Raw genomic sequence first — 14,342 nt, 5'->3', positions numbered from 1 at the left:
AACGAGAAGATCGAAGGAACTTTAATTCCTTCCATCTCCTCGCTTTAGTAATTTCGTTTGTATTGCGGGTCGAGGGAGATCGATGGAACTTTGATTCCATCTATCTCCCTCCGGGTCTCCGCTCGCAGCAACCTCCACGTGGTGAGACCTGGTAATCGGTATTACTCGCGACGAACAATCATTTTTCGTCGCGGGTAGTACCGAGCTAATTGGCTGCGAATTTAGAATAGTTAGTTAATATATAAGAAACAATTGAATACTTAATCATAAACATTATTGTAAGACGCATAGAAGATTGAATACTTTTGTCAAATGTAAAAATACGAATGTAACTCTAATGCATTTCAATAAATTCATTGAGTATATCACGAATAGCATTTTTCTTCTCCTACGTTGCTCCCGTTTCCATTTCCACCCGATCCTGAATATTAAGTCAAAAGAGGAGTGTTGTAAGTTCCAACTTCCAGGATTTTTTGGAAATGGCGTCATATCCAAGAATCTATGAATAATGCATACTTCCGCGGAGATCATGTTCTCCTGATACGAACACCTGCAAATCGGGCAAAATTTCAGAAGAGGTTCGATTTCGGGATTTTGGTATCAGGAGCACATGATAGCCGAGGAGGTATTCTTATTCCGCGGATTCTCAGAAATGACGTCAAATTCCAAGAATTTCCGCAAATCGAAATTTTGCGGAAGTTTCGAATGAATTTCTGAACTTTCGCTAAAATTTTCGTCGATTTCGAGACTTTGGTATCAGGAGCACATGATAGCCGAGGAGGTATTCTTATTCCGCGGATTCTTAGAAATGACGTCAAATTCCAAGAATTTCCGCGAATTAAAATTTTGCGGGACTTTCGAATTAATATCTGAACTTTCGCTAAAATTTTCGTCGATTTCGAGACTTTGGTATCAGGAGCACATGACAGTCGAGGAGGTATTCTTATTCCGCGAATTCTTAGAAATGACGTCAAATTCCAAGAATTTCCGCGAATTAAAATTTTGCGGGACTTTCGAATTAATATCTGAACTTTCGCTAAAATGTTCGTCGATTTCGAGACTTTGGTATCAGGAGCACATGACAGTCGAGGAGGTATTCTTATTCCGCGGATTCTTAGAAATGACGTCAAATTCCAAGAATTTCCGCGAATTAAAATTTTGCGGGACTTTCGAATTAATATCTGAACTTTCGCTAAAATTTTCGTCGATTTCGAGACTTTGGTATCAGGAGCACATGACAGTCGAGGAGGTATTCTTATTCCGCGAATTCTTAGAAATGACGTCAAATTCCAAGAATTTCCGCGAATTAAAATTTTGCGGGACTTTCGAATTAATATCTGAACTTTCGCTAAAATGTTCGTCGATTTCGAGACTTTGGTATCAGGAGCACATGACAGTCGAGGAGGTATTCTTATTCCGCGGATTCTCAGAAATGACGTCAAATTCCAAGAATTTCCGCAAATCGAAATTTTGCGGAAGTTTCGAATTAATATCTGAACTTTTGCTAAAATTTTCGTCGATTTCGAGACTTTGGTATCAGGAGCACATGACAGTCGAGGAGGTATTCTTATTCCGCGAATTCTTAGAAATGACGTCAAATTCCAAGAATTTCCGCGAATTAAAATTTTGCGGGACTTTCGAATTAATATCTGAACTTTCGCTAAAATGTTCGTCGATTTCGAGACTTTGGTATCAGGAGCACATGACAGTCGAGGAGGTATTCTTATTCCGCGGATTCTCAGAAATGACGTCAAATTCCAAGAATTTCCGCAAATCGAAATTTTGCGGAAGTTTCGAATTAATATCTGAACTTTCGCTAAAATTTTCGTCGATTTCGAGACTTTGGTATCAGGAGCACATGACAGCCGAGGAGGTATTGTTATTCCGCGGATTCTTAGAAATGACGTCAAATTCCAAGAATTTCCGCGAATCAAAATTTTGCGGGACTTTCGAATGAATTTCTGAACTTTTGCTAAAATTTTCGTCGATTTCGAGACTGGTATCAGGAGCACATGATAGCCGAGGACGTATTCTTATTCGGCGGATTCTTGGAAATGTTGTTAAATTCCATATATATATGTGGAAATATATATGGAAATTCTATATATATATATATATATATAGGTATGTATGATTGTAGACGATCTCATTACTCTTGATACATTTATATCAGTGTACATGCTTGCTGGATGGTACACAATATTGATATCGATTCAGTTTATGTTATAAAATTATCATTATCGGAAATTGGTACCAAATATCCAATTCTTCGATACATTTGAGGACCTCCTATTAAGTACTTTGGTGTCCCATTGTTAAAGCGTCATCGACACTGCTATCAATCCCATCGCTATCTCCAGCAACTTTTATGCGGTCCAATTACGTCCCACGAATCGAAGGTCGCAGTGACCGTTACTCAGACCTTCCGAGATTATCGATATCGGTACTCAGGTCCCCAAGGTCGTCAACATCGAGTCTTACGGCTTCGAAGTCGTCAGGGTGCTTGGCATCCCGTCAGTATCGACTCGCATGACCCTGTGGTTTTCGGTATCGGTTTTCACGACCACGGTGCTTATCTGTGGAACGTCCTATGGACGCTGTGATTGACTGTATTGTGTTCAACGACCCTCGGATCGTTGGTTTCGAGTTCCCTGAGTTGAGTGATTTAGGGAGCGATCGCATCGGGTTCGGATTCGTGTGATTCTTTTTCACGTTTCGGCGAAATTACTTTCCAGCGAGCCAGGTTAATTGTTTTTCGCTGCATTGACTTGGGAGCAAATTTCACATCGCGTAACCTGGTCGCATTGCAATCGAAAGTAATTAATCGTTGATCAAGTGAATCGTCGCGACGCGCAAACCCTTTTCGTTGCTCTACCGGTGTACAAGATTTACAGAAAACGATACTCTTTGATTTGCGTCAAATTCGAATCAACGTATTAAACGTTTCATCTCAAATCCAGCTCGAAAGGTCAAATGTTTTTTGTCCAATATAATATTTCATATGTGTTACGTGCGAAATTAATGTTGCATGACCGATAAACGAAGAAATTGTTATCCAATATGTAGTAAGAACGGTTTATTTCGATAAACCAGTTTCGATTGAAGAAAATACAATTTATGTAGAACGTGAAGGTATATGATTATGGAGGTTTTAGAGAAGACAGATGGTCACCGAAGACCTGGTGAAGGTAAACGATTGTTGAGGATCTGATGAAAATAGTTGAAGATGCGGTATTAAATGGTTGACGAAAATTTTCTGAAAGGACGTGTCAAAGATCTGATTAAGATAAATGGTTGTCAAAGATCTGGTGAAGGTGAAACTTTGTTGAGCTAATTTATAACTGTCGACCGATGTAAGGATGGTCGAATCTATTATGCCTGTATCCTGGCTCAGAGCTAATTTTATTAGGTATTTTAAATCGTTCCGAACACACTTGAAGGAGGAGACTCGAGTAAAACGTTACAATAAAAGTGATTTAATTGTATTATCTGCCTTATTTACAATGTTTTCCCTCTCTTTCCTTCTTCTTCTCACTCACATATCCCTTAACCTAATTTTTTGCTCCCACGACTCCTTCCAATAGTTCCTATTTTTCCTAAATGCCCAAACCTACATTCTCTTCAAATTCTTTATTTACCTCTCCCAATTTTGTTCTTATCGGTTTGGACTCCTCCATCAATTAGACACGACAAGAGCCTACAAGCAAACATATAAAATCTAACAAGATCATCGTCGATAGCTCCACATTAACCATCCAGAATACCTTCAAAGTTCCTCAATAGCCATCTACCCTAACGAGATCTACCTTCGTCACATCCTCGACAACGATCGCTCAAACCGCTTGCTCGTTAGTCTGTTTTCGCGTTTATTCCTTCGAAAACTTTGTTTAAATTGTATTCGTATTAAGTTTCGATAAACCATTACTATTGCAGATTGCGAACAATTTAGTAATCCCTATTCGTCACTCGTGCCACATTAATTTGGCGCGTAACTCGTATCAAATGTTACATCGAACACAATATATTGACACGAAACGTTTGGTCCTTCGAGTCGAATTTAATACAAATAAAAAAATATTGTTTTCGATTGTATAAATCCTGAACGCCAATGGAGCAACGTTGCAACGATTCACTCGATCAACGATCAATTATTTTCAACTGCCACATTTGGTCCTTTCGGTTAAGATTTGACATTAAACGAGATAAGGAAAAGTCAGGGAAGGGGATAAACAGGCAAGATTTATCGACAATTGTGCAAAAGAGGCAAGGTACAGCTAAAGTGCTGTTACCAAGCTAACCTCGATGTATTTCACCGAAGTATCTCTATCTAGGAAAAAAACCTGTTACCGTCGCGTATTGACCTCTTCTTTACCGTGCACCTTTTGTCTGAAAAATTGTCCCGTAACAGAACAATTTGTTACAAACATCCCGAACAGAAAGCTATAAGATCGGCTGTAAAGTAGCGAAAATCGCTCCCACGGTTCCTAAAAGTCTCTTTTTTCATCGAAGGCTATTTCCGAAACTACCTTCACCGAGGAAGTGTACTTCGATCGGTGGTAGGGGGAAGAATGTAATTTCACGCGGGTGCGAAAACAAATTTACCGATTCGCATTACTCAAAACACCGTATTCGTTCCGGCGCGTTATTAAAACGATTTTCTTTGAAAGCCTGTCGTTTCTCATGGGACGATAAATCGAAGGAAATTCGAATCAGGAGCCGAGATACGAGACTTCGTTCTCATCGAGGTCTCCTTTTCCCTTCGAACTCGTTGCGTTCATTTTTTCCAGCGCTTGAAAAATTTACGTTCCGTCTCCTCTTCCACTCTCTCGTTCTCACTCTCTCTCTCTCTCTCTCTCTCTCTCTCTCTCCCCCATAGTTTTTGTCCCGCGACCAACGAGCACCCTTGAGCGATCATGCGGACAAAGCTGGACTCGATCGATTTAACATCGTTCCAGGGACGATACACGTCCGCGAGCATGGAAGGGACAGACGCCTTTCTGGTATCGCAGACACGGACCAGAAGGGTGTGAAACGCTCTTACAAGACTGTGTTTGATCTGCCACAGTGGATAATTCGCCGTCGACGTGTCCCGCCTATCGCGAGTTACGCTTTGTCGCTCGGTTCTTTTATTTCCGCGGCATTTATTGACTCACGTTTGACACGTCGTTGTTCAATGACACCGCCACCGAGGTAAATAATAAAGGTCGAGGATAAAGGGAAGATGCCACCGATAGTGCGTTCGAATACTCTCGCTTGAAAATTTTCCGGCAAGTCGGATACCCCGAGGTTTCGGATCACGGAATGGACTTGGAAATCTTGGAACTCTTACGTATTTGTAAAGCCTTGAATATTTTCGAACGCTTGAATATTTCGAAAGTCTTGAATATTTGGAATGTCGTGAAAATTTCGAAAGCTCCGACAGTCGTGATAATTTCGAAAGCTCCGACATTCTTGAGAATTTCGAAAGCTTCGACAGTCGTGAAAACTTTTAAACTTTCAACAATTATGACACTATGTATTTACTTGGAATCGATGCAATATCGAAGAACATGTTTGTGTTTATTTTATAGAATTGGACGAAAAGGCAATATTTTAAATAAATGTTCATTTTGACAATTTTCGATACCAAGATCTTTAACAATTTCAAGAAATTCGAGACCTTCGAGGCTCCTGAGAATTTGCAAGATTTTCAATTGCAACCGTTTTGGCCAATTTTTCCATCTTCCCTATTATGGCTAGCTGTCAAGAATTTGTCACAATCTCTCAAATCTCCTGCAAAAGCTCGAGTTCTTCAAGGAATAGTGTCTATTATAATTGTCAATTGATCTTTGTCTGAAATTTTGATCTTCCTTGTGGTTCGTTCTTTAGATTGAAATTTTTTAAATAAGATGTATCTGATCACCGATACTTTCCATAAGAGTCACGTTCAGAGACAGACAGAATTTTATTTAAATAATAAACGAATAAAAATGACCGAAACTAGTTATTTGCAAAATTCACGTAGGATACAATTAGGATTATAATTTTTATCGAACAAACAATCCGTCAAAAGTCCTTTATCTTTCATTCGTTGATGGAAATAAAAACTTTGTTCATCGTTCGCTAAATCAATGTTTCCACTTGCTTAGATTGCACTGTGTTGCAGTTTAATTTCACACGACGAAAGAATTGGAATTCTGCCGACAACGTATTTTTCTCTTACGTAAATAATGGAATCAAATTGGAGAGCAAGGAACTGTTCTAAACGGTAAATATTGTAATGAATAAATTACTTTATGCTTGCTTTATTAATCACGGTCAATCTTCAACTGGTACATCGAATATATTTAACTGGGCTAATATTGGGAATTCGGTGTGGTGCATCCTAATATTTACACGCCCAACGATTCGAAGAAGCCAGTCGATCGTGGTCGAAGTTGTGCAGCTCGGATAATGTAAACTGTTCCGGGACAATTTCAGTGATAATGAAGAACGGTCGCCGCGATGAATCAACCACAATTACGGGCTTACGTTCGACACGCGGAAATGGATGAGGCTGCCCGATATGTTTACGCGTCGAGGAAACTCAAGAATAGAAACTCATCGTTGAGTTATTTTCCAGTATCTTTATTAAACGTTAAACGACGATCGTGACGACAGTTAGGATAAAAAGAGGAGATCCAGAGCTCCATTAAAAACTATTTTACATTCACGATTGTGGAATGCTCTTTATTTATCTCTTTGCTCTTTATTTATCTTGATAAGTGTGTGAATATGTTTGTTTGGCGGTAAGTGAAGTAAAAATATCTTCGTTAAGTACGAATCTTAAATTTTATTTCATCAAAGCTTCGAGCTTATTGGTCCTTATTATTGGTCCTCTTCGGGATACATTAAAATTGTGTTTTTATGTGTGAAAAAATGACTTTCCGTCGTGTTATACTTTATAATATATAAATTCTGGTACATGCATTTATTTCATGATAAAAGTATCGCATCTTCGTTTCGTATATTTCCAATAATGTATTCGTTTACATTGTTATTGACCATACATATTACTAGGTAATTTTTCGTGTACGCGTTTAGATCTTAATATTCGGAATCATTATTTAAACGTTTATCGAAAGTTGCGACATTCCATACGATTTTCTCACATGTACAATAATTGTAATGTATCTCGAAGAGAACCAGTAATAATATTGTTGAAACGTTAGTGGATTAAAATTTATGATTCGTACTTAACTGATCGATTTTCTGTATATTGCTCTTATCGTGACAAAAATATACCCACGTATTATCATAATGACTCTTTTGTATTTTTCGACGATATTCGTAACGTACATTTTGGAAGAAAAAAATTTACGATTGACGTCATTGAAACATTGTCGAGGGGTGTGACAAGTACCGGAGGAATTTATTTGAAAGTTTGTAAAAATGTATGTACTTCAAATTGCGAGTAAACATTCGTTTAATTAAAATTCGATTAAATTCGAGTAGTTTTCTGCGTACACGAGTGTCTGCAATACGTTGTAATTTAAAATATAAATTGCGATCGTTAATAAGACTCAAAACATTAAGCGCTGTTGGAATTATTCAAACGGCAGAAAAACCAATAATACTAAGATTTATAGATTTTTTAAAATTCTTTATCGAACAATGAACAATACGTTTTAAGCAATAATCGATTCTAATAATTCAATGCAGAAATGTTTACTGTACACGTGTGTACGTCGACTAACAAAATTCTCATTGAAAATATTATTCAACCGTAATAGTTTTTACATTTTATTTATATTATCTAGCAATAACAGATTTTACATTTCGTTTCTATTATTCAACGATAATAGTTTTTATTTATATTGTCAAACGATAATAGTTTTTACACGATGCAAAATGCGTTCCGATATTCCAGGATTCGCCGTGCTTTGTAATAATGGTATTGTACGTCCTTACTCGATGAAATAAATTCTGAACCGCTTTTGTCCCTCGAATGCTTTCTATTATCTGTTTTTAGTAAACACGGAATGCGTTTTTCATCGAACTCACAAACGAACGCGGCGAGCGGGGCTCGAGCCTGCTGCGCCGTTCTACAAATTTCCATGCTAATATTCCTTTTTTTGGATCACTGAATTCGCATTATTCCGTTTTTCTGGATATTTACAAAACCCAGCGTAAAACAAACATACACACAGTTGGTCCAGCCCTATGTATCTTGGTTCACGATAGAAATAATCTGGCCAAGTGGCGTTGCATTTCGCGTACAATTGCTAAACAACTACTTTTGTTCACATTTTTCGTGGGAATCGAGATACACGGAACGTTGCACGTGTAGGTGTAATTTTTATTTTGACGGCGTTCGATTAAATAACTGTAAACTGTGGTAATTGGTTTTAACCACCACTGGGTACACGTGGTGAAAATTTCGGGAATTGTTACCATCGATCTCTTCCGAAACAGTGTTTAACAAACCGATGCATTTTCAGGCTCACAGTTTCAAGTGACGATCGGTCTTATTTTATTTATTTTGCAATAGAAACGACGTAATTGTGACACGGAATAATACGTCACGGTGTCGAACAAAGTTACCACAATTGATGAAAACGCTTACGATTCGAAGTTACAAGATACGCCAACTCTGGAAACGAATATATGCCATGGAGAATGGAACAGTCTCGATGTACTTCTTTGGTTCGAGGAAATCGGAACGAGGATTCACTTTATGCACATTCGAGGAATATCGTCTGACACAGTGCGGGCACTTTCTACTGAATTCAGACAGGAGCGACGCGTGGATACGAGCCGCCCTTGTGCAAACATTTTCAAAATCGCTCCTCGTCGGAAAGTGGTCCAAGGGAAACAAAAATTTCAATAATCGTATTATATTTGTTACAATAATCGGAGCACGTCTTATTACAAAACGAAAGAAGAAAAGATAACTGGATAGCAGAATTATTTCGAAGGATTGTAAAAATATTACACAAGTAAATGTCAATTGACGTAACAAGAGAATTTAGTCGTATTTGTTCGTAATTTTCGCTCCTTCGGTTTTCGTTCTCGTAAATCTCTTAATCAACGTTTACCATATTTGCACTCCACAATCTAATTTCTAACATCGTATGAATACATGCTAGCACGAAACGATCCGTAAACAGTTTTCGGTTACGCGCGGAAGTAAATAAAAAGTTACACAAATCGTGCAGTCAAGACTGTTCTAACTCCCAGAAACCGTGTTCCTCTTACCTCGAGTTTATAATCGTTCCGAGCATCGGGATCTTTTTGCGTGAAAAAATTGAAAATAAAGTTTGAAAGTTCACCCGATCGATCGGAATGCTGGCCCGTTGATTAGCCATCTATGTGGAGCGAGTAACCTGCGTATCTCCGCGAGGCGGCCCTGGTCTCAGACAATGGAAGACTCGCAGACGTTGCAGACTACTTCCACTCGGGCGAGGGTCCTTCGTCGCGATGGACCGACCGTTACACAGGTCTACTATCGTCCCTGGCAATCGGTCTCTCGAAACAAAGTCAGCCACTCGAAATTGCCGATTAGCCTGAGTTCACGCCCAGCACCTTCGCGGACAAGTGGCTGCCATTATCAGGATTGCAGCCGCTGCATTAGGTAAGATCCAGTCTGTACGCATTCTCATCGGGATAATGCACCGCTAAGTGGATGCTCCGTACGTGTTGCGACTCGTAGCCTATCAATCTTGATCTCGTGAGAGTACGCGAGCGCGCGTCAGTACGTCTCGACAATCACGTATTCGAAACACGTGTGTGTGTGTGTGTGTGTGTGTGTGTGTGTGTGTGTGTGTGTGTGTGTGTGTGTGTGTGTGTGTGTGTGTGTGTGCGTGCGTGTGTGCGTGTGTGTGTCTGTCTGTGTCTGTGTTTGTGTCTGTGTCTGTGTTTGTGTCTGTGTGAGTGTGTACGCGCGCGTAGGTATGTTCGTGGACACGTGTATATCTACGTGTTTAAGCGTGTTTGAGAGTATGTACGCGCATGTGTGTTTGTATGTTTGTGACTGTGCGAGTGGACGTTCCTGTGTGCGTGCACACGATCTACGAGCGCTGAAACGCATTAACACCCGCATACGTAACACGTTGCCGGAGACGTATGACGTTCACGTAGACGTAAGTGTCCAGGAATACGTAAGACGGTACAGACGGACGCGTTTCGTTGGGGTTGGTGAAACGACGAGGTAGACGTGCACAAGAACGCTCCGGAGACGTGTACAGGGTGTGTTACTTGTAAATTACCACCTCGATTTTCTCTCCAGAGATACATTTTTAATTCGGATAAATTGCGACAAATTGGAAGGCAGTTATGCCGTTTAACCCTTGTGCACTTCTGGGAACAATTCGACTCGAAATCGAACATTGGTATTGAATATCTTTTCGACAAAATATTCGATTCACGTGAATTGCACTTGACTTTTATTATTACAATACTGGTCGAAGAATGTGGCAGGTGTTTGTAAAAAATGTGTAGATAAATTTTTGTTTATTTTTATCAGAATCTAATTCTAAATTATTATTTTGATTCAATTTAGATTAGTTGCGAAGAATTTGAAATCAATTACGATCTTTTGTATTGATAATATTCTTTCAATGATCGTTATTTCAATAGTGCCCAAGGGTTCATATTTTAACGTATACCTTACTCTCTTTTCATTAGAATTTGTTCCGAAATTGTGAGAAAATTTACAACCACTGAAGGGTTGAGGGAATTTTTTTCTGTTATACAACTATCGCAAACATTTTGCGTACACTATTACTCGTTGGTAAATAAATATCCAAAGTATTGAACTCTAATTTTACTCGTACTTATGTATTCAATTTTCGGTAGTTTTCTCAAAATACTTTGCGCGGAACAAAAATTATTCATAACGACAAAGCGGATCTTGATCAATTATTTCAAGTTTATTTCAAAGTCACCAGGTACATCCAACGAATGTTTACCGAAATCCCGGCTACTGACATGGAGTGCAAAGACACGGACGATGAGGCTTATGAAACTGCGAATATTCAAGCGGTCCTTTGTTATTGCACTTAGAGCGAGAGAGGATGTCGCTGGGAAAGTGTGAGGTTTGATTGCCAGGAGCATTGTGTGCCGGTAGAGGAATTTTGGAGAATTGTGTGGTGGATGACAGTAGCGTTGGAAATCATAGGAAAGTGGAATTTTTACGAAAGAAAAAAAGTAGAACAACGCAAGGGAATTTTAATAAAGTCCTTTCGTATTGTTTTTTTATACCCTTGTTCTCGATACCAAATATTTTCAACAGCATTTTTCGAGCGATACGTAAAATTGAATCGATAATCGACTGATAATTTTAAAGATGAAACAACGATTACAGTCAAATGCAACTTTACAATTACAGAGGGCAAATTGAAAACTTTGCCACTCTCGTTAAGAAAGTGGGTTTGAAAAATTACATTTTTCTAATCGTAGAACGTATGAAGATAATTAGAGGAGACTGCAAAATGAGCTTAGCGCACTGCACGTGCTTTTTCCCTGCTGTTGTTTCTCTGTCCGTGGAAATATTTACCTAATTGTGATACACGGTAAATTATAAAAAAGAAACTAAACAGAGTGACGCTAATTTTCATCGAGAGACCATGTCCAAAGTTTATTATTCACGAGCAATCTGAGTTTCTTACGTGCCACTGCATAGTTACGAAAGAGTAAGATGTGGAACAGTTTTATTTACAGTGCGAAAGAGTGTTCTACTTCTGCTAAAGTACATATTGCTTTTTTAAAATTACTCTTTTAAAAACCTGCCTTTTCTTTCATCGAATCAGAATTCGAAGCATCGAAAAATAGCGATATAATAGTAATATCTCGGCGCTACCGAAACTTTGATGCACAAGCAAGTATTCGTATTATACTCACCGTTAATAAATTACATGTAAAATAAGGAAGTAAATACAATTGAAAATTATATTGCGCTTAAAATATATAGTGGATTCAAACTTGGCGATTAAATTTCTCCATTGATTTTTCGCGAAGGATGCCTACCTTTGCATACTTTTGTAGAATTATTTATTTTGTAACAGATAAGAAACAAAATTTGTAATTAAAATAGCGAAACGACCAGTTTTCCGTACCTAGTTCTGAAATTGTATTAATATTTTGCAACGACATTCTCTTGATGTCATTATCTACCTTTAAAAGTATTTCTAATTCCTTTTAATAATAAATGCCTTAAAATATTTCGAACAGTATTATTCATAACTCAACACAATCGTCAACTTTAAAATACTTCTAACTTTACACGGACGTAAATCGTTGAAATATTTCCAACTTTAGATAATCACAAATGCTTTAAAATGTTTCTAACTTTACATAATTGTAAATAACTCAAATGTTTCCAACTTCCCACAATCGTAAGCGGTTAAAATACTTCTAACTTTACACGGACGTAAATCGTTGAAATATTTCCAACTTTAGATAATCACAAACGCTTTAAAATGTTTCTAACTTTACACGTAATCGTAAATATTTGAAACATTTCTATTCTCGCGTAATCTTAAACGCCTTGGAATGTTTCTAACTTTACATAATTGTAAATAATTCAAATGTTTTCAACTTCCCACGATCGTAATCGGTTGAAATATTTCTAACTATACGCAATGGTAAATGTTCCAAAATAATTCCGACAGCGTGCTAGAAAAGATTCGCTACAAACTCCTCGGAGCTCCGCTACGATTATTTCTGCAACATTCGTTTCACAGGAAAGTGAACGAGTCGCGTTGCGAGCATCCCAGCACTGCGTGCGTTTCGTATCAGAAAAAGTTGACGGGCAAACTTATTTTTCCAGTGGGAACGCGCTGTTTCCTGCAAGCCAATAAAATTCAACGACGCATTCCAACATTAATCGACGCGCACTCCGTAGTGTATTTCGCTCGTTGAAATTTCGTATAACATGGCGCGGTGCAAACAAATCAGGACCGGCGCGCTGTTAAAATAAACACCGTGGGGAAAGTTAACGCGAAAGCGCAGTTCGATTACACGGGGCGCGCGTTTTTAACCGAAACTCAAATAGTTCGTATCGTGCGCGAGATCTCTCGCTGCTTCGCGATTCTCTTTACAGATAGCGAACTTTGCGATCAAACGAGTCCCACGATTCTCCAGCTCTTCCTCTCTGCCTCTTCCGCGATCAATTTCGAGGGTAATTTGTCAAAATTACAGTTTCCTCCCCCCCGTCGTGTCTGATATTACGGGGGTACGCCGATATTGATCACCATACTTTTTTCCCTTCCTGTTCCAACGTTCTGGCGTATACGTGGAATGTTTACGCGATCACTTACGCGTATATCCGCGCAACATCTTTGTTCGACGAAGATGTTAATTCGCGCGACGTATCGAGAACAGAATTACCGCGCAGAGCGTATTGTTTACATTGTTTCGAGCGCAGAATATCCGATGTTACAATAACGCGAAATTATCCGCGATTTAACGAGCGAAAAGTGACAGTGGATAACATTCGTTATCTGGCAATTTGTGACTAGTGGTTGACTGAAAATCGATCTGATCGTTTCAATGCAAGATGACGTATCTGTGTCAAATTTAAGTATGAAATTTTTTACAGATGAAATTTCAATTGGGCTGTAATGTAGTGTGGATTGTTATATTAATGCAGCTTTTAAGGAGTGTACGGTTGATAATTCATTGTCGGTGCGGAAAATTTATATCAAACGGTGTGAATATTTAGGAGAGACTCGATTTGAAAAAATGATATCTTCGATCGAAGGAATAAATGGTTTCTTTTATTTCGCAGTGGTCAATGTGTATCAAAGTTGCTGGATCGCTTTATTATTTTGATCCATGAATACTATTTTGAGTGGAACTGTAGTCGTTGAAAGTTTTATTCAAAACTTGGGCAGATGGTTAACTTTATCAGAGTTGCATCCAACAATAGTGATTACAGAGCAAATAAATACAATTAGCGATTATCTTTGATTAGCATTCCGATGAATTACGTAGATCAGAAATAGTCGTCATTAAAAGTTCGTCTGCGATATTTACATCGTTTAAATTTTTCGAACGATATTATTTCAAACGGAAGTAATTAAAATCCAGAAAGATCGATAAATTACTAATTATGAAATTCCAAATTCGTCATTTTGTTTCAACCGTTTTGGTGTACGAAATCTCTTAACTCTGCCCACATTCTGATTATTTATATGATACAGAAAGCACGCTTTAAATATCGAGTATGACATAACTGAGGTTGAAAACATTTAATTCTTAAACTGCACGTTAAACCATCGAGGTAAGAAACGTCCTGCAGTTGAAGTTGCAATACCAACTTTGAATTTCAGTTTGAAATCAATAATGTCCACATCGTGTATCTATCGTACTCGTCGATCTAT

At 38.4% G+C, this 14,342-nt stretch overlaps 1 protein-coding gene across 2 annotated transcripts in view; it reads right to left on the bottom strand.

Annotated features, from left to right (window-relative positions):
• Nucleotides 1–14,342, bottom strand: part of Glurib (Glutamate receptor IB) — a 467,146-nt gene that overhangs the window by 78,500 nt on the left and 374,304 nt on the right. The window lies entirely within an intron of this gene.

This window comes from Ptiloglossa arizonensis, chromosome 6 (assembly GCF_051014685.1).
Source record: "Ptiloglossa arizonensis isolate GNS036 chromosome 6, iyPtiAriz1_principal, whole genome shotgun sequence".
Lineage (NCBI taxonomy): Eukaryota > Metazoa > Arthropoda > Insecta > Hymenoptera > Colletidae > Ptiloglossa > Ptiloglossa arizonensis.
The sequence above is the reverse complement of the archived record's forward strand: the minus strand, read 5'-3'. Positions and strand labels throughout refer to the sequence as shown.